Genomic DNA, 23,731 nt, shown 5'->3' with positions numbered 1-23,731 from the left:
TTATGGAACACAGCTTAAGTGAGCCGATCAACCTTAATGATATATCAGTACCTGAACGACATAAATATTACTTGTATGCGTGTTTGTCTTCTCAAGTTTGGCTCGATTATAATTTTGGAAATATTCAGCTCAGCTCATTTCTAGATCGCATTCAGTATTAAGAATTGGACGTTTGTTCAACAAATCAACCAATAAGACCAAATTGAATGGATCTAAAGTACAATATATATCTGATATACAGGAACGTTGTATTACTCTGGAAAATCCCGAAGTAACTGGAAGGGACTTGGATGCTAAATGAACTAAGTAACTTTAATGATTGAGGATTAAGTAAGTGATTAGGTTAAGCCTGGAAATTCGGATGAATTTACATGATGTATCACCCTTATGGAACATGAACTACAAATCAAGCACGTCAGTATTTTCATGATATAGTAGAACCTTGGAAATGAAATAAAGACCATTGGAATATCTATTTAGCGATGATTCTGAAGATGATATATGGACAATAATTTGTGGTATTAAAGAGTAAATAACCTAGAAGGAAAATGAATTGACCAGTCGACATAGATTGTTCAGGTTCTGAATCTTCGTTCTCAAGTTGTTCGATTATCCGATCAATTGACATGGATGTAAAGGATTCTGAATACCCTTCTGATTACATACAGCTTCTGAAAACTGTCCGAATAAGATATGATCCTGATAATTCACATTCTGAATAACTGATGATTCTGTCAGTTAATGAACTCTTCCAATAGTGATTCTAAATTCCAATATTCTATCGACATACTGAAGATCCGTGTTTCTCTGCCTTATAAGATTATCTAGTCCCTCTAAATAATATCCATAAACTCTGGTGTGTTCCCTACTCACATGAATATTTTATCTGATTTTCGATTTGAATTCTGATCTGATACTTGACATGTATTCTGATCTGATACTTGACATGGATTCTGATATGATACTTGACTTGGATTCTGATCTGTTACTTGACCTGATTTCTGATATGATACTTGACCTGATTTATGTTTTGATTTTTAATATATCTGTTTACGGACGGAAAATGTTTTAATTGGGGGGGTATTGTTGAAGGAAGATGTTTCGTAGGTTTCTCGGCTTTGTGCTCAGGCCTTATATGATGTGTTGGGTTGGGTGTATGGTTATGGGGAACCTACACATTATGATGTGTTGGGATGGGGGTATATATATATATATATATATGTTTTAAAAAGATCTGAAAAGTTACATGGTTTTTGGGAACACACTAGATAACCTATTATGATCTCCTAAACTCAGTCATCCGAAATATTTGTCTGAACTGAAAGCTCATTGTCTGTTACCATTTGAAATATCAGTAGGATCTCTGTTCAGCATAAAAATCTATAAATGTTCGAAAATAATAAGGATATGTATATTTATCTGTATTTGCATGTTCTTCAGCATCATCTGGTAGTTTTGTATTACTGAGCTTTTCGAAGCTCACTCTATTACTCACCTTTTCAGGTTAAAAGAATTGTATCAGTGCATCTATCGACTTCAGTAAGGGAGTTCTTCCGGCGTTGTTGAAAAGTATGGTACATGTGATTAGGGGGCATGTAATTGTATTTTGTTTTATATCCGAGTCTGAACATCTGTTTTATTTCTGCATATATATAAATCATTTTATAAGTTACATGTTTTGACAAAAGTTTTAAATTTTCCGCTATTTTTACACTGGGTCGCTCCGGTGACCCTAATGTGACACTCCAAATCGGATCGGTTTACCCGCATCGATCTGAGGGGGTTACATTTAGTGGTATCAGAGCCATGGTTTGTGTCAAAATTTTTTAAGATAGACCGGCCGGTCGAATGTCAAAATATGTCTGATCAGTACATGCCCCTAGACTGCAATCGTACCTCTCTGAGCCGGAACTCCAGGGCTGAGTCCCTATCTGTAGCGAGTAAACCAAAGTTTCTATCTGTTAAGGCTATACTTGTACAAAAGGAATACCAGTAACATCTGTCTAAACGCTGTAAAGTTCCTCACGAACAATGTGAGAGTTATTTATCTGAAAAATTCTGACTTGACTCCGGAAATGAAATTGGGATATGCTATTGCACTATAAGCTTATTCTTATGATAAAGATTGAATTGATTACTCAATGAAATTTTCGTTCGGATTCTTTTATTGAAATAAGGAAAAGTTCTGATAAGAATGTATACTGAACTGGTTAAGGATTAGTGGAGGATCCATATTTCTAAAAGAGCTACACGAAAGATCTGAAAGAACTGATGAAAATTTCATTTCTGTAATAATGTGACATGAATGAACTTCGAGGACGAAATTCTTTTAAGGAGGGGAGAATTGTAGCACTCCAATTTAGGGGTTAAAATTAAGAAATTATAAAGTGGTGGATTTAATTGGTATTTTAAAGGAAACAGTGGGTTAAATTGCAAAATTTTAAAGTTGGCAGACTGTTTTATGAAGTGCAGGAAGTTCAGTGGCTAAACTCATGGTTTACCCATTTCTATTATAGGATGAATTATAACTCCCCAACCGTGCTCAGTTTTCCAGATTCCTCCCATTTCCCTCCCCCGTTCGCCCTACTCGCCGTCCGACCTCCGATTGACAAGCCGAAACCACCATCGTGTTCGTTGTCAATCGAGGAACAAAACCCCTCAAACCTTTTGTCGTGAATCATCGCCGTTCGTAGCGAATTTCAGTCGGAAGTATTGTCGGTAATAACTCGGTTTTAGTTGGTTTTTCATCGATTCACGATGATCGGGTCATCCCTTTACGACACCTCCCGCACCATCGTGTTCTTTGTGCCGTTCCGAGTCCACCGGTGTCGGTAGCGCGTGTGGAGGTGAAGCGGTCAAAGTTTCTGATTCAGTGAAATCGAGCTCTCCGCCGTTCAAAAAATTGAACCAAGCTTTGTAAGTATCTCGAAATCGCTTAAAATAATTTTTAGAAAATTTTCCGGGAATTTTCCGATATCAAGGCATTGTTCACGCGCCCCCACGCACCGCCACTGCGCGTGGGGAAGGAAAAATGACCGTTTTGACCGGTTTTGGTGCATAGTTGACCGGTCATAACCCGACCCGTTTACCCGACCGTTGACCCGACCCGTTGACCCGTTGACCGTTGACCGGCGTTGACCATTGTTGACCAAAACTTTGACTGGCTTTGATAGGGCATTAAACGACCTTCGACTTTGACCGAGTATACATATCCTGACATTTTTCGACGTTCCAAATCCAATTCCGCTGTTCGTTTTTCAAAATTCAAACCCGAAAGCCTCGAAATTGCCGGTCAAACCCGTTGACTTTGATTTTGACCGAAAATTCCAAATTTCCGAAAAGTCATATTTTATACTTTCGTCGTCCTGAATCCGAATCCGAAGTCCATTTCGCCAAATTTGAACCCGGTAAGCTATTTTTCACTGATTTATCACCCGATTCGATCCATTTATAGCAATTAAGCTTCGTTTCTGATATAATTTAGGCTGATATGTATCTGAGAAATTATTGGAAGTTGAATTGAAGATCAAAGGCGTTTGAATGGGATTTTTATGGTCGATCAGTATTGCACGGAAATCGAGGTAATACTTTACTACCTCTTTATGCTTTATGGAACATGTTTATATTGATAAATGCATGAACAAGATAATGTTGGTCACTTTGGTGGAGTTGATAATTTACACTCGATATTATGTGATAGAATTCTGTAACTAATTACGGATCGAATGAATATATAAGAGATTGAGGAATTGTTAGATTAAATTACAAGTTTGTGATTAGTGATAAAGAAATCAGCCCTGTATCTGCAACTTATAATTTATTTCATCAAAGGTTAAATGTTAAAGGTACTTGGATGAGAAATTATGAGAATACTCCGATAGGGTAAAATTATGAAAATACCCTTATGTTATGAAAAGACAAGATTTGAATATGGAAGTTAGATAAGAGGATTTTACAGACATATTGATCTGATAAAAATATTGATGTGCATAAGAAATGTTAGTTTTATTTGGAAATTATGGATAACCGGTTTTAATCCTAGGAGAGTTTATGAAGGATACTAGAAGTCTGTTAAGAGAACCGTTTAAAGATCAGAGAGTGTTGAAGAAAGCAATTAATCATAGGATCTCTAAATTATATTATTTTCGTTAAGAGCTAATATCGAAATTATCTGGTTAAGAAATTACAAAAATACCCCTAAGAGGTAGAATAGTCTGAGTTGACTCTGAATGAGAAAATACTTAGAGGATTCGTACTTAACTCGATTAACTATGGATTTAATTGTTAAGATCCTGACTTAGTGCAGGAAAATTCCTGATATTCCGTTTGTAAAATCTGAGAAGGCACTTGACTCAGAAATATCCGAGTTATGAGTAAATACGTGAAGAACAATTTGTCGGGGTGTTCTGTTGTCAGAATTGTTCTAAAGGACTGAAATAAATGATAAAATTGAATTTAATAGTAAAATCGGACGGAAGGAAAGGTTTGAAATACGCTGAATCTGTAAAATGACCAAAATACCCCTGTAATGGAAATGACCCAAGAATACCATCAAGCTCAAGAATGATTGGATATCTTCGAGCTCTGAAATAAATGGATTAAAAACGAATACCAAATTACCAAAATACCCTTATGTCCTATTCTAAGTAAATATCTTAGATTAATTAAGGAATCCAAATAAGCATAGGTGTTAGACTACCTTTAAAAGTTATGGAACACAGCTTAAGTGAGCCGATCAACCTTAATGATATGTACCTGTACGGCATAAATATTACTTGAATGTGTGTTTGTCTTCTCAAGTTTGGCTCGATGATAATTTTGGAAATATTTAGCTCAGCTCAATTCTAGATCGCATTCAGTATTAAGAATTGGACGTTTAATCGACAAATCAACCAAGAAGACCAAATTGAATGGATCTAAAGTATAATATATATCTGATATACAGGAACGTTGTATTACTCTGGAAAATCCTGAAGTAACTGGAAGGGACTTGGATGCTAAATGAACTAAGTAACTTTAATGATTGAGGATTAAGTAAGTGATTAGGTTAAGCCTAGACAATTCGGATGAATTTGCATGATGTATCGCCCTTATGGAACATGAACTACAAATCAAGCACGTCAGTATTTTCATGATATAGTAGAACCTTGGAAATGAAATAAAGACCATTGGAATATCTATTCAGCGATGATTCTGAAGATGATCTATGGACAAGAATTTGTGGTATTAAAGAGTAAATACCCTAGAAGGAAAACGAATTGACCAGTCGACATAGATTGTTCAGGTTCTGAATCTTCGTTCTCAAGTTGTTCGATTATCTGATCAATTGACATGGATGTAAAGGATTCTGAATACCCTTCTGATTACGTACAACTTCTGAAAACTGTCCGAATAAGATATGATCCTGATAATTCACATTCTGAATAACTGATGATTCTGTCAGTTAATGAACTCTTCCAATAGTGATTCTAAATTCCAATATTCTATCGACATACTGAAGATCCATGTTTCTCTGCCTTATAAGATTATCTAGTCCGTCTAAATAATATCCATAAACTCTGGTGTGTTCCCTACTCACATGAATATTTTATCTGATTTTTGATTTGAATTCTGATATGATACTTGACATGGATTCTGATATGATACTTGACATGGATTCTGATTTGATATCTGACATGGATTCTGATCTGATACTTGACTTGGATTCTGATCTGTTACTTGACCTGATTTCTGATATGATACTTGACCTGATTTATGTTTTGATTTTTGATATATCTGTTTACGGACGAAAAATGTTTTAATTGGGGGGTATTGTTGAAGGAAGAAGTTTCTCAGGTTCCTCGGCTTTGTGCTCAGGGCCTTATATGATGTGTTGGGTTGGGTGTATGGTTCTGGGGAACCTACACATTATGATGTGTTGGGATGGGGGGTATATATATATATATATGTTTTAAAAAGATCTGAAAAGTTACATGGTTTTTGGGAACACACTAGATAACCTATTCTGATCTCCTAAACTCAGTCATCCGAAATATTTGTCTGAACTGAAAGCTCATTGTCCGTTACCATTTGAAATATCAGTAGGATCTCTGCTCAGCATAAAAATCTATAAATGTTCGGAAATAATAAGGATATGCATATTTATCTGTATCTGCACGTTCTTCAGCATCATCTGGTAGTTCTGTATTACTGAGCTTTTCGAAGTTCACTCTATTACTCACCTTTTCAGGTTAAAAGAATTGTACCAGTGCATCTATCGACTTCAGCAAGGGAGTTCTTCCGGCGTTGTTGCAAAGTATGGTACATGTGATTAGGGGGCATGTAATTGTATTTTGTTTTATATCTGAGTCTGAACATCTGTTTTATATCTGCATATTGATAAATCATTTTATAAGTTACATGTTTTGACAAAAGATTTAAATTTTCCGCTATTTTTACACTGGGTCACTCCGGTGACCCTAATGTGACACTCAAGATCGGATCGGTTTACCCGCATCGATATGAGGGGGTTACATTTAGTGGTATCGGAGCCATGGTTTGTGTCAAATTTTTTTAAGATAGACCGGCCGGTCGAATGTCAAAATATGTCTGATCAGTACATGCCCCTAGACTGCAATCGTACCTCTCTGAGCCGGAACTCCAGGGCTGAGTCCCTATCTGTAGCGAGTAAACCAAAGTTTCTATCTGTTAAGGCTATACTTGTACAAAAAGGAATACCAGTAACATCTATCTAAACGCTGTAAAGTACCTCACGAACCATGTGAGAGTTATTTATCTGAAAAATTCTGACTTGACTCCGGAAATGAAATTGGGATATGCTATTGCACTATGAGCTTATTCTTATGACAAAGATTGAATTGATTACTCAATGACATTTTCATTCGGATTCTTTTATTGAAATAAGGAAAAGTTCTGATAAGAATGTATTCTGAACTGGTTAAGGATTAGTAGAGGATCCATATTTCTAAAAGAGCTACACGAAAGATCTGAAAGAACTGATGAAAATTTCATTTCTATAATAATGTGACATGAATGAACTTCGAGGACGAAATTCTTTTAAGGAGGGGAGAATTGTAGCACTCCAATTTAGGGGTTAAAATTAAGAAATTATAAAGTGGTGGATTTAATTGGTATTTTAAAGGAAACAGTGGGTTAAATTGCAAAATTTTAATGTTGGCAGACTGTTTTATGAAGTGCAGGAAGTTCAGTGGCTAAACTCATGGTTTACCCATTTTTATTATGGGATGAATTATAACTCCCCACCCGTGCTCAGTTTTCCAGATTCCTCCCATTTCCCTCCCCCGTTCTCCCTACTTCGAACTCCGATCTACTCGCCATCCGACCTCCGATGGACAAGCCGAAACCATCATCGTGTTCGTTGTCAATCGAGGAACAAAACCCCTTAAACCTTTTTACGTGAATCATCGCCGTTTGTCGTGAATTTCAGTCGGAAGTAACGTCGGTAATAACTCGGTTTTAGTTGGTTTTTCATCGATTCACGACGATCGAATCATTCATTTACGACACCTCCCGCACCATCGTGTTCTTTGTGCCGTTCCGAGTCCACTGGTGTCCTCCTTTTTCTCCGGCAGCGGTAGCGCATGTGGAGGTGAAGCGGTCAAAGTTTCCGATTCAGTGAAATTGAGCTCTCCGCCGTTCAAAAAATTGAACCGAGCTTTGTAAGTATCTCGAAATCGCTTATAATAATTTTTAGAAATTTTTTCGGGAATTTTCCGATATCAAGGCACTGTTCACGCGCCGCCACTGCGCGTGGGGAAGGAAAAATGACCGATTTGACCGGGTTTGGTGCATAGTTGACCGGTCATAACCCGATCCGACCCGACCCGTTTACCCGACCCGTTGACCCGTTGACTCGTTGACCGTTGACTGGCGTTGACCACTGTTGACCAAAACTTTGGCTGTCTTTGACCGGGTATTAAACGACCTTCGACTTTGACCGAGTATACCTATCCTGACATTTTTTGACGTTCCAAATCCAATTCCGCTGTCCGTTTTTTGAAATTCAAACCAGAAGGCCTCGAAATTGCCGGTCAAACCCGTTGACTTTGATTTTGACCGAAAATTCCAAATTTCTGAAAAGTCATATTTTATACTTTCGACGTCCTAAATCCGAATCCGAAGTCCATTTCACCAAATTCGAACCCGGTAAGCTATTTTTCACTGATTTATCACTCGATTCGATCCGTTTATCGCAATTAAGCTTCGTTTCTTATATAATTTATGTTGATATGTATCTGAGAAATTATTGGAAGTTGAATTGAAGATCAAAGGCGTTTGAATGGGATTTTTATGGTCGATCAGTATTGCACGGAAATCGAGGTAATACTTTACTACCTCTTTATGCTTTATGGAACCAGTTTATATTGATAAATGCATGAACAAGATAATGTTGGTCACTTTGGTGGAGTTGAATAATTTATACACTCGATATTATGTGATAGAAATTCTGTAACTAATTACGGATCGAATGACTAATATAAGAGATTGAGGAATTGTTAGATTAAATTACAAGTTTGTGATTAGTGATAAAGAAATCAGCCCTGTATCTGCAACTTATAATTTATTTCATCAAAAGTTAAATGTTAAAGGTACTTGGATGAGAAATTATGAGAATACTCCGGTAGGGTAAAATTACGAAAATACCCTTATGTTATGAAAAGACAAGATTTGAATATGGAAGTTAGATAAGAGGATTTTACAGACATATTGATCTGATAAAAATATTGATGTGCATAAGAAATGTTAGTTTTATTTGGAAATTATGGATAACTGGTTTTAATCCTAGGAGAGTTTATGAAGGATACTAGAAGTCTGTAAAAGAACCGTTTCAAGATCAGAGAATGTTGAAGAAAGCAATTAATCATAGGATCTCTAAATTATATTATTTTTGTTAAGAGCTAATATCGAAATTATCTGGTTAAGAAATTACGAAAAAACCCTTAAGAGGTTGAATAATCTGAGTTGACTCTGAATGAGAAAATACTTAGAGGATTCGTACTTAACTCGATTAAGTACGGATTTAATTGTTAAGATCCTAACTTAGTGCAGGAAAATTCATGATATTCCGTTTGTAAAATCTGAGAAGGCACTTGACCCGGAAATATCCGAGTTATGAGTAAATACGTGAAGAACAATTTGTCGGGGGTGTTCTATTATCAGAATTATTCTAAAGGAATGAAATAAATGATAAGATTGAATTTAATAGTAAAATCGGACGGAAGGAAAGGTTTGAAATACGCTGAATCTGTAAAATGACCAAAATACCCCTGTAATGGAAATGAACCAAGAATACCATCAAGCTCAAGAATGATTGGATATCTTCGAGCTCTGAAATAAATGGAATAAAAATGAATACCAAATTACCAAAATACCCTTATGTCCTATTCTAAGTAATTTCTTGGATTAATTAAGGAATCCAAATAAGTATAGGTGTTAGACTACCTTTAAAAGTTATGGAACACAACTTAAGTGAGCCGATCAACCTTAATGATATGTCAGTACCTGAACGGCATAAATATTACTTGAATGCGTGTTTGTCTTCTCAAGTTTGGCTCGATGATAATTTTAGAAATATTCAGCTCAGCTCAATTCTAAATCGCATTCAGTATTAAGAATTGGACGTTTGTTCGACAAATCAACCAAGAAGACCAAATTGAATGGATATAAAGTACAATATATATCTGAAATACAGGAACGTTGTATTACTCTGGAAAATCCCGAAGTAACTGGAAGGGAATTGGATGCTAAATGAACTAAGTAACTTTAATGATTGAGGATTAAGTAAGTGATTAGGTTAAGCTTGGAAATTCGGATGAATTTACATGATGTATCGCCCTTATGGAACATGAACTACAAATCAAGCACGTCAGTATTTTCATGATATAGTAGAACCTTGGAAATGAAATAAAGACCATTGGAATATCTATTCAGTGATGATTCTGAAGATGATCTATGGACAAGAATTTGTGGTATTAAAGAGTAAATACCCTAGAAGGAAAATGAATTGACCAGTCGACATAGATTGTTCAGGTTCTGAATCTTCTTTCTCAAGTTGTTCGATTATCCGATCAATTGATATGGATGTAAAGGATTCTGAATACCCTTCTGATTACGTACAGCTTCTGAAAACTGTCCGAATAAGATATGATCCTGATAATTCACATTCTGAATAACTGATGATTCTGTCAGTTAATGAACTCTTCCAATAGTGATTCTAAATTCCAATATTCTATCGACATACTGAAGATCCGTGTTTCTCTGCCTTATAAGATTATCTAGTCCATCTAAATAATATCCATAAACTCTGGTGTGTTCCCTACTCACATGAATATTTTATCGATTTACGATTTGAATTATGATATGATACTTGACATGGATTCTGATATGATACTTGACATGGATTCTGATCTGATATCTGACATGGATTCTGATCTGATACTTGACTTGGATTCTGATCTGTTACTTGACCTGATTTCTGATATGATACTTGACCTGATTTATGTTTTGATTTTTGATATATCTGTTTACGGACGAAAAATGTTTTAATTGGGGGGGTATTGTTGAAGGAAGAAGTTTCGCAGGTTCCTCGGATTTGTGTTCAGGGCCTTATATGATGTGTTGGGTTTGGTGTATGGTTCTGGGGAACCTACACATTATGATGTGATGGGATGGGGGTATATATATATATATACGTTTTAAAAAGATCTGAAAAGTTACATGGTTTTTGGGAACACACTAGATAACCTATTCTGATCTCCTAAACTCAGTCATCCAAAATATTTGTCTGAACTGAAAGCTCATTGTCCGTTACCATCTGAAATATCAGTAGGATCTCTGCTCAGCATAAAAATCTATAAATGTTCGAAAATAATAAGGATATGTATATTTATCTGTATATGCACGTTCTTCAGCATCATCTGGTAGTTCTGTATTACTGAGCTTTTCGAAGCTCACTCTATTACTCACCTTTTCTGGTTAAAAGAATTGTACCAGTGCATCTATCGACTTCAGTAAGGGAGTTCTTCCGACGTTGTTGTAAAGTATGATACATGTGATTAGGGGGCATGTAATTGTATTTTGTTTTATATCTGAGTCTGAACATCTGTTTTATTTCTGCATATTGATAAATCATTTTATAAGTTACATGTTTTGACAAAAGTTTTAAATTTTCCGCTATTTTTACACTGGGTCACTCCGGTGACCCTAATGTGACACTCCAGATCGGATCGGTTTACCCACAACGATCTGAGGGGGTTACATTTAGTGGTATCAGAGCCATGGTTTGTGTCAAAATTTTTTAAGATAGACTGGCCGGTCGAATGTCAAAATATGTCTGATCAGTACATCCCCTAGACTGCAATCGTACCTCTCTGAGCCGAAACTCCAGGGCTGAGTCCCTATCTGTAGCGAGTAAACCAAAGTTTCTATCTGTTAAGGCTATACTTGTATAAAATGGAATACTAGTAACATCTATCTAAACGCTGTAAAGTATCTCACGAACAATGTGAGAGTTATTTATCTGAAAAATTCTGACTTGACTCCGGAAATGAAATTGGGATATGCTACTGCACTATGAGCTTATTCTTATGACAAAGATTGAATTGATTACTCAATGACATTTTCGTTCGGATTCTTTTATTGAAATAAGGAAAAGTTCTGATAAGAATGTATACTGAACAGATTAAGGATTAGTGGAGGATCCATATTTCTAAAAGAGCTACACGAAAGATCTGAAAGAACTGATGAAAATTTCATTTCTGTAATAATGTGACATGAATGAATTTCGATGACGAAATTCTTTTAAGGAGGGGAGAATTGTAACACTCTAATTTAGGGGTTAAAATTAAGAAATTATAAAGTGGTGGATTTAATTGGTATTTTAAAGGAAACAGTGGGTTAAATTACATAATTTTAAAGTTGGCAGACTGTTTTATGAAGTGCAGGAAGTTCAGTGGCTAAACTCATGGTTTACCCATTTTTATTATGGGATGAATTATAACTCCCCACCCGTGCTCAGTTTTCCAGATTCCTCCCATTTCGCTCCCCCGTTCGCCCTACTTTGAACTCCGATCTACTCGCCGTCCGACCTCCGATCGACAAGACGAAACCACCATCGTGTTCGTTGTCAATCGAGGAACAAAACCCCTCAAACCTTTCGTCGTGAATCATCGCCGTTCGTCGTCAATTTCAGTCGGAAGTATCGTCGGTAATAACTCGATTTTAGTTGGTTTTTCATAAATTCACGACGATCGGGTCATCCGTTTACGACACCTCCCACACCATCGTGTTCTTTGTGCCGTTCCGAGTCCACCGGCGTCCTCCCTTTTCTCCGGCAGCGGTAGCGCGTGTGGAGGTGAAGCGGTCAAAGTTTCCGATTCAGTGAAATCGAGCTCTCCGCAGTTTAAAAAATTGAACCGAGCTTTGTAAGTATCTCGAAATCGCTTAAAATAATTTTTAGAAAATTTTCCGGGAATGTTCCGATATTAGGGCACTGTTCACGCGCCCCCACTCGGCGCCACTGCGCGTTGGGAAGGAAAAATGATCGGTTTGACCGGTTTTGGTGCATAGTTGATCGGTTTGACCGGTCATAACCCAACCCGACCCGACCCGTTTACCTGACCCGAACCGTTGACCCGACCCGTTGACCGGTTGACTCGTTGACCGTTGACCGGCGTTGACCACTGTTGACCAAAACTTTGACTGGCTTTGAAAGGGCATTAAACGACCTTCGACTTTGACCGAGTATACCTATCCTGACATTTTTCGACGTTCCAAATCCAATTCCGCTGTCCGTTTTTCGAAATTCAAACCCGAAGGCCTCGAAATTGCCGGTCAAACCTGTTGACTTTGATTTTGACCGAAAATTCCAAATTTCTGAAAAGTCATATTTTATACTTTCGATGTCCGGAATCCGAATCCGAAGTCCATTTCACTAAATTCGAACCCGGTAAGCTATTTTTCACTGATTTATCACCCGATTCGATCCGTTTATCGCATTTAAGCTCCGTTTCTGATATAATTTATGTTGATATGTATCTGAGAAATTATTGGAAGTTGAATTGAAGATCAAAGGCGTTCGAATGAGATTTTTATGGTCGAATATTATTGCACAGAAATCGAGATAATACTGTACTACCTCTTTATGCTTTATGGAACATGTTTATATTGATAAATGCATGAACAAGATAATTCTGGTCATTTTGGTGGAGTTGAATAATTTATACACTCGATATGATGTGATAGAAATTCTGTAACTAATTACGGATCGAATGACTAATATAAGAGATTGAGGAATTGTTAGATTAAATTACAAGTTTGTGATTAGTGATAAAGAAATCAGCCCTGTATCTGCAACTTATAATTTATTTCATCAAAGGTTAAATGTTAAAGGTACTTGGATGAGAAATTATTAGAATATTTCGGTAGGGTAAAATTACGAAAATACCCTTATGTTATGAAAAGACAAGATTTGAATATGGAAGTTAGATAAGAGAATTTTACAGACATATTGATCTGATAAAAATATTGATGTGCATAAGAAATGTTAGTTTTATTTGGAAATTATGGATAACCGGTTTTAATCCTAGGAGAGTTTATGAAGGATACTAGAAGTCTGTTAAAAGAACCATTTCAAGATCAGAGAGTGTTGAAGAAAGCAAGTAATCATAGGATCTTTAAATTATATTATTTTTGTTAAGAGCTAATATCGAAATTATCTAGTTAAGAAATTACGAAAATACGCTTAAGAGGTAGAATAATCTGAGTTGACTCTTAATGAGAAAATACTTAGAGGATTCGTTCTTAACTCGATTAAGTACAGATTTAATTGTTAAGATCCTGACTTAGTGCAGGAAAATTCTTGATATTCCGTTTGTAAAATCTGAGAAGGCACTTAACCCGGAAATATCCGAGTTATGAGTAAATATGTGAAGAACAATTTGTCGGGGGTGTTCTGTTGTCAGAATTGTTCGAAAGGACTGAAATAAATGATAAGATTGAATTTAATAGTAAAATCGGACGGAAGAAAAGGTTTGAAATACGCTGAATCTATAAAATGACCAAAATACCCCTGTAATGGAAATGACCCAAGAATACCATCAAGCTCAAGAATGATTGGATATCTTCGAGCTCTGAAATAAATGGAATAAAAATGAATACCAAATTACCAAAATACCCTTATGTCCTATTCTAAGTAAATGTCTTGGATTAATTAAGGAATCCAAATAAGCATAGGTGTTAGACTACCTTTAAAAGTTATGGAACACAACTCAAGTGAGCCGATCAACCTTAATGATATGTCAGTACCTGAACGGTATAAATATTACTTGAATGCGTGTTTGTCTTCTCAAGTTTGGCTCGATGATAATTTTGGAAATATTCAGCTCAGCTCAATTCTAGATCGCATTCAGTATTAAGAATTGGACGTTTGTTCGACAAATCAACCAAGAAGACCAAATTGAATGGATCTAAAGTACAATATATATCTAAAATATAGGTTAAGTAAGTGATTAGGTTAAGCCTGGAAATTCGGATGAATTTACATGATGTATCGCCCTTATGGAACATGAACTACAAATCAAGCACGTCAATATTTCCATGATATAGTAGAACCTTGGAAATGAAATAAAGACCATTGGAATATCTATTCAGCGATGATTCTGAAGATGATCTATGGATAAGAATTTGTGGTATTAAAGAGTAAATACCCTAGAAGGAAAATGAATTGACCAGTCGACATAGATTGTTCAGGTTCTGAATCTTCGTTCTCAAGTTGTTCGATTATCCGATCAATTGACATGGATGTAAAGGATTCTGAATACCCTGTACAGCTTCTGAAAACTGTCCGAATAAGATATGATCCTGATAATTCACATTCTGAATAACTGATGATTATGTCAGTTAATGAACTCTTCCAATAGTGATTCTAAATTCCAATATTGTATCGACATACTGAAGATCCGTGTTTCTCTGCCTTATAAGATTATCTAGTCCCTCTAAATAATATCCATAAACTCTGGTGTGTTCCCTACTCACATGAATATTTTTATCGATTTTCGATTTGAATTCTGATCTGATACTTGACATGGATTCTGATCTGATACTTGACATGGATTCTGATCTGATATCTGACATGGATTCTGATCTGATACTTGACTTGGATTATGATCTGTTACTTGACCTGATTTCTGATATGATACTTGACCTGATTTATGTTTTGATTTTTGATATATATGTTTACGGACGAAAAATGTTTTAATTGGGGGGTATTGTTGAAGGAATAAGTTTCGCAGGTTCCTCGGCTTTGTGCTCAGGGCCTTATATGATGTGTTGGGTTGGGTGTATGGTTCTGGGGAACCTACACATTATGATGTGTTGGGATGGGGGTATATATATATATGTTTTAAAAAGATCTGAAAAGTTACATGGTTTTTGGGAACACACTAGATAACCTATTCTGATCTCCTAAACTCAGTCATCCAAAATATTTGTCTGAACTGAAAGCTCATTGTCCGTTACCATCTGAAATATCAGTAGGATCTCTGCTCAGCATAAAAATCTATAAATGTTCGAAAATAATAAGGATATATATGTTTATCTGTATCTGCACGTTCTTCAGCATCATCTGGTAGTTCTGTATTACTGAGCTTTTCGAAGCTCACTCTATTACTCACCTTTTCTGGTTAAAAGAATTGTACCAGTGCATCTATCGACTTCAGTAAGGGAGTTCTTCCGGCGTTGTTGTAAAGTATGGTACATGTGATTAGGGGGCATGTAATTGTATTTTGTTTTATATCTGAGTCTGAACATCTGTTTTATTTCTGCATATTGATAAATCATTTTATATAAGTTACTTCTTTTGACAAAAGTTTTAAATTTTCCGCTATTTTTACACTGGGTCGCTCCGGTGACCCTAATGTGACACTCTAGATCGGATCGGTTTACCCGCATCGATCTGAGGGGGTTACATTTAGTGGTATCAGAGCCATGGTTTGTGTCAAAAATTTTTAAGATAGACCGGCCGGTCGAATGTCAAAATATGTCTGATCAGTACATGCCCCTAGACTGCAATCGTACCTCTCTGAGCCGAAACTCCAGGGCTGAGTCCCTATCTGTAGCGAGTAAACCAAAGTTTCTATCTGTTAAGGCTATACTTGTATAAAAAGGAATACCAGTAGCATCTGTCTAAACGCTGTAAAGTACCTCACGAACCTTATGAGAGTTATTTATCTGAAAAATTCTGACTTGACTCCGGAAATGAAATTGGGATATGCTACTGCACTAGGAGCTTATTCTTATGACAAAGATTGAATTGATTACTCAATGACATTTTCGTTCGGATTCTTTTATTGAAATAAGGAAAAGTTCTGATAAGAATGTATACTGAACTGGTTAAGGATTAGTGGAGGATCCATATTTCTAAAAGAGCTACACGAAAGATCTAAAAGAACTGATGAAAATTTCATTTCTGTAATAATGTGACATGAATGAATTTCGAGGACGAAATTCTTTTAAGGAGGGGAGAATTGTAACACTCCAATTTAGGGGTTAAAATTAAGAAATTATAAAGTGGTGTATTTAATTGGTATTTTAAAGGAAACAGTGGGTTAAATTACATAATTTTAAAGTTGGCAGACTGTTTTATGAAGTGCAGGAAGTTCAGTGGCTAAACTCATGGTTTACCCATTTTTATTATGGGATGAATTATAACTCCCCACCCGTGCTCAGTTTTCCAGATTCCTCCCATTTCGCTCCCCCGTTCGCCCTACTTCGAACTCCGATCTACTCGCCGTCCGACCTCCGATCGACAAGACGAAACCACCATCGTGTTCGTTGTCAATCGAGGAACAAAACCCCTCAAACCTTTCGTCGTGAATCATCACCGTTCGTCGTGAATTTCAGTCGGAAGTATCATCGGTAATAACTCGGTTTTAGTTGGTTTTTCATCGATTCACGACGATCGGGTCATCCGTTTACGACACCTCCCGCACCATCGTGTTCTTTGTGCCGTTCCGAGTCCACCGGTGTCCTCCCTTTTCTCCGGCAGCGGTAGCGCGGGTGGAGGTGAAGCGGTCAAAGTTTCCGATTCAGTGAAATCGAGCTCTCTGCCGTTCAAAAAATTGAACCGAGCTTTGTAAGTATCTTGAAATCGCTTAAAATAATTTTTAGAAAATTTTTCGGGAATGTTCCGATATCAGGGCACTGTTCACGCGCCCCCATGCGCCGCCACTGCGCGTGGGGAAGGAAAAATGACCGGTTTGACCGGTTTTGGTGTATAGTTGACTGGTTTGATCGGTCATAACCCGACCCGACCCGACCCGTTTACCCGACCCGACCCGTTGACCCGACCCGTTGACCCGTTGACTCGTTGACCGGCATTGACCACTGTTGACCAAAACTTTGACTGGCTTTGAAAGGGCATTAAACGACCTTCGACTTTGACCGAGTATACCTATCCTGACATTTTTCGACGTTCCAAATCCAATTCCGCTGTCCGTTTTTCGAAATTCAAACCCGAAGGCCTCGAAATTGCCGGTCAAACCCGTTGACTTTGATTTTGACAGAAAATTCCAAATTTCTGAAAAGTCATATTTTATACTTTCGATGTCCTGAATCCGAATCCGAAGTCCATTTCACTAAATTCGAACCCGGTAGGCTATTTTTCACTGATTTATCACCCGATTCGATCCGTTTATCGCAATTAAGCTTCGTTTCTGATATAATTTATGTTGATATGTATCTGAGAAATTATTGGAAGTTGAATTGAAGATCAAAGGCGTTCGAATGGGATTTTTATGTTCGATCAGTATTGCAAAGAAAACGAGGTAATACTGTACTACCTCTTTATGCTTTATGGAACATGTTTATATTGATAAATGCATGAACAAGATAATTCTGGTCACTTTGGCGGAGTTGAATAATTTATACACTCGATATGATATGATAGAAATTCTGTAACTAATTACGGATTGAATGACTAATATAAGAGATTGAGGAATTGTTAGATTAAATTACAAGTTTGTGATTAGTGATAAAGAAATCAGCCCTGTATCTGCAACTTAGAATTTATTTCATCAAAGGTTAAATGTTAAAGGTACTTGGATAAGAAATTATTAGAATATTTCGGTAGGGTAAAATTACGAAAATACCCTTATGTTATGAAAAGACAAGATTTGAATATGGAAGTTAGATAAGAGGATTTTACAGACATATTGATCTGATAAAAATATTGATGTGCATAAGAAATGTTAGTTTTATTTGGAAATTATGGATAACCGATTTTAATCCTAGGAGAGTTTATGAAGGATACTAGAAGTCTGTTAAAAGAACCGTTTCAAGATCAGAGAGTGTTGAAGAAAGCAATTGATCATAGGATCTCTAAATTATATTATTTTTGTTAAGAGCTAATATCGAAATTATCTAGTTAAGAAATTATGAAAATACCCTTAAGAGGTAGAATAGTCTGAGTTGACTCTTAATGAGAAAATACTTAGATGATTCGTACTTAACTCGATTAAGTACGTATTTAATTGTTAAGATCCTGACTTAGTGCAGGAAAATTCTTGATATTCCGTTTGTAAAATCTGAGAAGGCACTTGACCCGAAAATATCCGAGTTATGAGTAAATACGTGAAGAACAATTTGTCGGGGGTGTTCTGTTGTCAGAATTGTTCGAAAGGACTGAAATAAATGATAAGATTGAATTTAATAGTAAAATCGGACGGAAGGAAAGGTTTGAAATACGCTGAATCTATAAAATGACCAAAATACCCATGTAATGGAAATGACCCATAATACCATTAAGCTCAAGAATGATTGGATATCTTCGAGCTCTGAAATAAATGGAATAAAAATGAATACCAAATTACCAAAATACCCTTATGTCCTATTCTAAGTAAATGTCTTAGATTAATTAAGGAATCCAAATAAGCATAGGTGTTAGACTACCTTTAAAAGTTATGGAACACAGCTCAAGTGAGCCGATCAACCTTAATGATATGTCAGTACCTGAACGGCATAAATATTACTTGAATGCGTGTTTGTCTTCTCAAGTTTGGCTCGATGATAATTTTGGAAATATTCAGCTCAGCTCAATTCTAGATCGCATTCAGTATTAAGAATTGGACGTTTGTTCGACAAATCAACCAAGAAGACCAAATTGAATGGATCTAAAGTACAATATATATCTAAAATATAGGAACGTTGTATTACTCTGGAAAATCCCGAAGTAACTGGAAGGGACTTGGATGCTAAATGAACTAAGTAACTTTAATGATTGAGGATTAAGTAAGTGATTAGGTTAAGCCTGGAAATTCGGATTAATTTACATGATGTATCGCCCTTATGGAACATGAACTACAAATCAAGCACGTCAATATTTTCATGATATAGTAGAACCTTGGAAATGAAATAAAGACCATTGGAATATCTATTCAGCGATGATTCTGAAGATGATCTATGGACAAGAATTTGTGGTATTAAAGAGTAAATACCCTAGAAGGAAAATGAATTGACTAGTCGACATAGATTGTTCAGGTTCTGAATCTTCGTTCTCAAGTTGTTCGATTATCCGATCAATTGACATGGATGTAAAGGATTTTGAATACCCTTCTGATTACGTACAGCTTCTGAAAACTGTCCGAATAAGATATGATCCTGATAATTCACATTCTGAATAACTGATGATTATGTCAGTTAATGAACTCTTCCAATAGTGATTCTAAATTCCAATATTCTATCGACATACTGAAGATCCGTGTTTCTATGCCTTATAAGATTATCTAGTCCCTCTAAATAATATCCATAAACTCTGGTGTGTTCCCTACTCACATGAATATTTTATCGATTTTCGATTTGAATTTTGATCTGATACTTGACATGGATTCTGATCTGATATCTGACATGGATTCTGATCTGATACTTGACTTGGATTCTGATCTATTACTTGACCTGATTTCTGATATGATACTTGTGTTCCCTACTCACATGAATATTTTATCGATTTTCGATTTGAATTTTGATCTGATACTTGACATGGATTCTGATCTGATATCTGACATGGATTCTGATCTGATACTTGACTTGGATTCTGATCTATTACTTGACCTGATTTCTGATATGATACTTGACCTGATTTATGTTTTGATTTTTGATATATCTGTTTACGGACGGAAAATGTTTTAATTGGGGGTATGTTGAAGGAAGAAGTTTCGCAGGTTCCTCGGCTTTGTGCTTAGGGCCTTATATGATGTGTTGGGTTGGGTGTATGGTTCTGGGGAACCTACACATTATGATGTGTTGGGATGGGGGTATATATATATATATATGTTTTAAAAAGATCTGAAAAGTTACATGGTTTTTGGGAACACACTAGATAACCTATTATGATATCCTAAACTCAGTCATCCAAAATATTTGTCTGAACTAAAAGCTCATTGTCTGTTACCATCTGAAATATCACTAGGATCTCTGCTCAGCATAAAAATCTATAAATGTTCGGAAATAATAAGGATATGTATGTTTATCTGTATCTGCACGTTCTTCAGCATCATCTGGTAGTTCTGTATTACTGAGCTTTTCGAAGCTCACTCTATTACTCACCTTTTCAGGTTAAAAGAATTGTACCAGTGCATCTATCGACTTCAGTAAGGGAGTTCTTCCGGCGTTGTTACAAAGTATGGTACATGTGATTAGGGGGCATGTAATTGTATTTTGTTTTATATCTGAGTATGAACATCTGTTTTATTTCTGCATATTGATAAATCATTTTATAAGTTACATGTTTTGACAAAAGTTTTAAATTTTCCGCTATTTTTACACTGGGTCGCTCCGGTGACCCTAATGTGACACTCCAGATCGGATCGGTTTACCCGCATCGATCTGAGGGGGTTACAAATTAGGTTTATGCTCAAACTTCAATGATGATTAAGAAATCAAACAAAGCTAAAGATGAGCCGGATTCTCTTAAATGGACGTGGAGACCTGAATTGATTGAATTGACTTCGGTTCAAGGAAAGGGAGATGTTTCCGTTAATAGTATTGTTGATCAAAAAGATATGGCAAATGATGCTAGTGACTACTTGTGGTATATGGCAAGGTAAATTAGTTATTTGTACTACATATACTTCATTCCATATTTATATAAATATATATATTTAGATTAATTTGTTTTGACAGTGTCGAGCTTGGAAAAGATGATCTCATGTTAAATGAAACTGTGACTCTTCGTGTAACTGATACTGGCCATGTTCTTCATGTTTTTATCCATGGAAAATACATCGGTAAACGAACGATATTTAATATGTATTGAATTAAAATATATCTATATATAAAATATTGCAAATAATTGTATGTAAAAATTTGTTTCTTAGGTTCTCGATGGGCAAAATATGGCAACAACGTGACGAACGTTTTCGAGAAAAATATGAAGCTATCACCGGGAAGAAACTTGATATCGTTACTTAGTGCTACAGTTGGATTCAAGGTATATATATACATAAACTCATGAATAATCATAAATTTTACTATGATTTTTATTACTAATATATGTGTGCGTACAGAACTATGAAGCAAAGTTTGACTTGGTTGGAGCTGGAGTTACATCACCTGTAGAATTGGTTTTGAAGAAGGGAGACGAGACAATTGTCAAAGATCTATCTTCAAATAAATGGACCTATAAAATAGGTTTGGATGGAATTTCAAAAAAAAAATTTTGACCCTTCAAAATCATCATTGAAATGGATTTCAGATCAAATTCCAATTAACAAGAACTTCACTTGGTACAAGGTAAATAAATGATTTACTTTATAAAATATATATGATATTTGGTATTGATTTTCTTATGTTAAAATTTCAGACAACATTCAAAGCTCCTTTGGGGAACAAACCAGTTGTGGATTTACTGGGCTTAGGAAAAGGCATGGCCTGGGTGAATGGTCATAGTCCTGGTAGATATTGGCCAAGTTATATAGCTAATAAGCAGCTTTGCAAGACAAATGCTTGTGATTATCGTGGCAGATATAGTGATAAAAAATGTCTCTCCAAGTGTGGTGAACCTACCCAAAGATGGTAACCTAAGTTATATATATATATATATGTATAATATTTTCCGAGGAGATTTTTATTTTCTTTTACTGGCTATTGTGATTTTGTTGTGGTTTTAAAGGTATCATGTTCCTCGATCATTTCTTAATGATGGTGATAACACATTGGTTTTTTTTTGAAGAATTTGGTGGTAATCCTTCATATGTACAATTTCAAACTGTTGAAATTGGATCGATTTGCTTAATGCTTATGAAGGAAAACGGGTGGAATTGTCTTGTCATAATCGACCGATTTCAAAGATTGAATTTGCAAGTTTTGGTCATCCACAAGGTGTTTGTGGATCATTTGAGAAAGGTGAATGTGAATCGGATGTGGATGTAGTATAGATACTAGAAGAAGTAAGTTAAGAATCTATATCTATGTAAAAATGTGGGTTAAAATTTTATACTTTTGTTTTTAATTGATAATGTTTTTTCATTTTCGAAATTTAATAGGAATGTGTAGGGAAAGAGTCATGTTCATTCGAGATTTCTCAAGACAAATTCAGAAAAGCTTATTGTGAAGTTAGAAGATTAGCTATGGAAGCCGTTTGTGAAGATTTTATTTTTTAAAATTTGGAGTTTTTATGGAGTATTTATTATTATTATTATTATTTTAGGAAATGAATTTTATTCATTTTTTAATTATTTTAAGAAATTATACTAGGTTATCATGTTTCCGACTGACATTAATAAAAATTATATATACAAGTATTTTTTTATTTCCGTTCTTGTTATCAAGGTAACTTCAAATTGTTATGGTCGAATACGTAATCGATGTTGTTGCATGAGTTGTATCCGTTATTGTTCAAAGACGAATGATCAATGTGTTAATCGAGTTATGCACTGTTTTGGCATGCATTGGCTGCTCGGATCCAAGGGCAAAACTATTATGAAATTTTGGAAGGGACCAAATTGCTTATATTTTAAACTAATAAGGTAAACCACAAAAAATAGAGGATTGAGACTTAATTTCAATAATTTCAAAATTACCATATCTTAAAAAGTAATTAAACCAAAAAGTTATATAAAAGACTTAATCTCATTTAACTTTAAAATAGATAATGTATTAAAAAATAATTAAACAAAAAATTTTAGGAGGACCAAGGTTTAATTTTAATGATTTCAAAACTTTAAAGGACTTAAAATACAATCAAACAATATTTTATATAAGCTTTGATGATATAACTATATGTTAATAAAAGCATGTTTAGTGCTCAATTTTTCCAAAAGGAAGTACATTGATTTAATCTTAAGGGGTTCGTAATCTAAAAACTGCCTAAATGTGTAAGTCATCTCCCTCCCTCTCATGCTAGCTTTTGTATCATAGTGATGGAGGCTAAATTCATCTCCAAGATGCTTGTTCCACAGGAAAACACATTCTTGAGGCCATATTGTAGTGATCTACAAGTTGATGAGCATTACTAAATTCCGCAAGTTTCCGCGAACTCAGTTAAGCAGCCAAACCATTTCGTTCGCATTTCATAAGAGCTTGATGATATCTAGTGAACGGTAGCATCAAAAAGCTCTAGAACAATCAAACCGACATTATTTTGCTCAAATTTTTTACCAAAGCCAGAAACCTACTCCCCAGATACAGATGAATGTGTATGATTTTTATATACCGATTT

At 35.6% G+C, this 23,731-nt stretch overlaps 1 pseudogene; it reads left to right on the top strand.

Annotated features, from left to right (window-relative positions):
- Positions 1–22,673, top strand: part of LOC120144445 — a 32,729-nt pseudogene extending 10,056 nt beyond the window's left edge.
- Positions 22,674–23,731: the final 1,058 nt, after the last annotated feature.

Source organism: Hibiscus syriacus, unplaced genomic scaffold (assembly GCF_006381635.1).
Source record: "Hibiscus syriacus cultivar Baekdansim isolate YM2019G1 unplaced genomic scaffold, ASM638163v2 tig00110890_pilon, whole genome shotgun sequence".
Classification (NCBI taxonomy): domain Eukaryota; kingdom Viridiplantae; phylum Streptophyta; class Magnoliopsida; order Malvales; family Malvaceae; genus Hibiscus; species Hibiscus syriacus.
The sequence above is the reverse complement of the archived record's forward strand: the minus strand, read 5'-3'. Positions and strand labels throughout refer to the sequence as shown.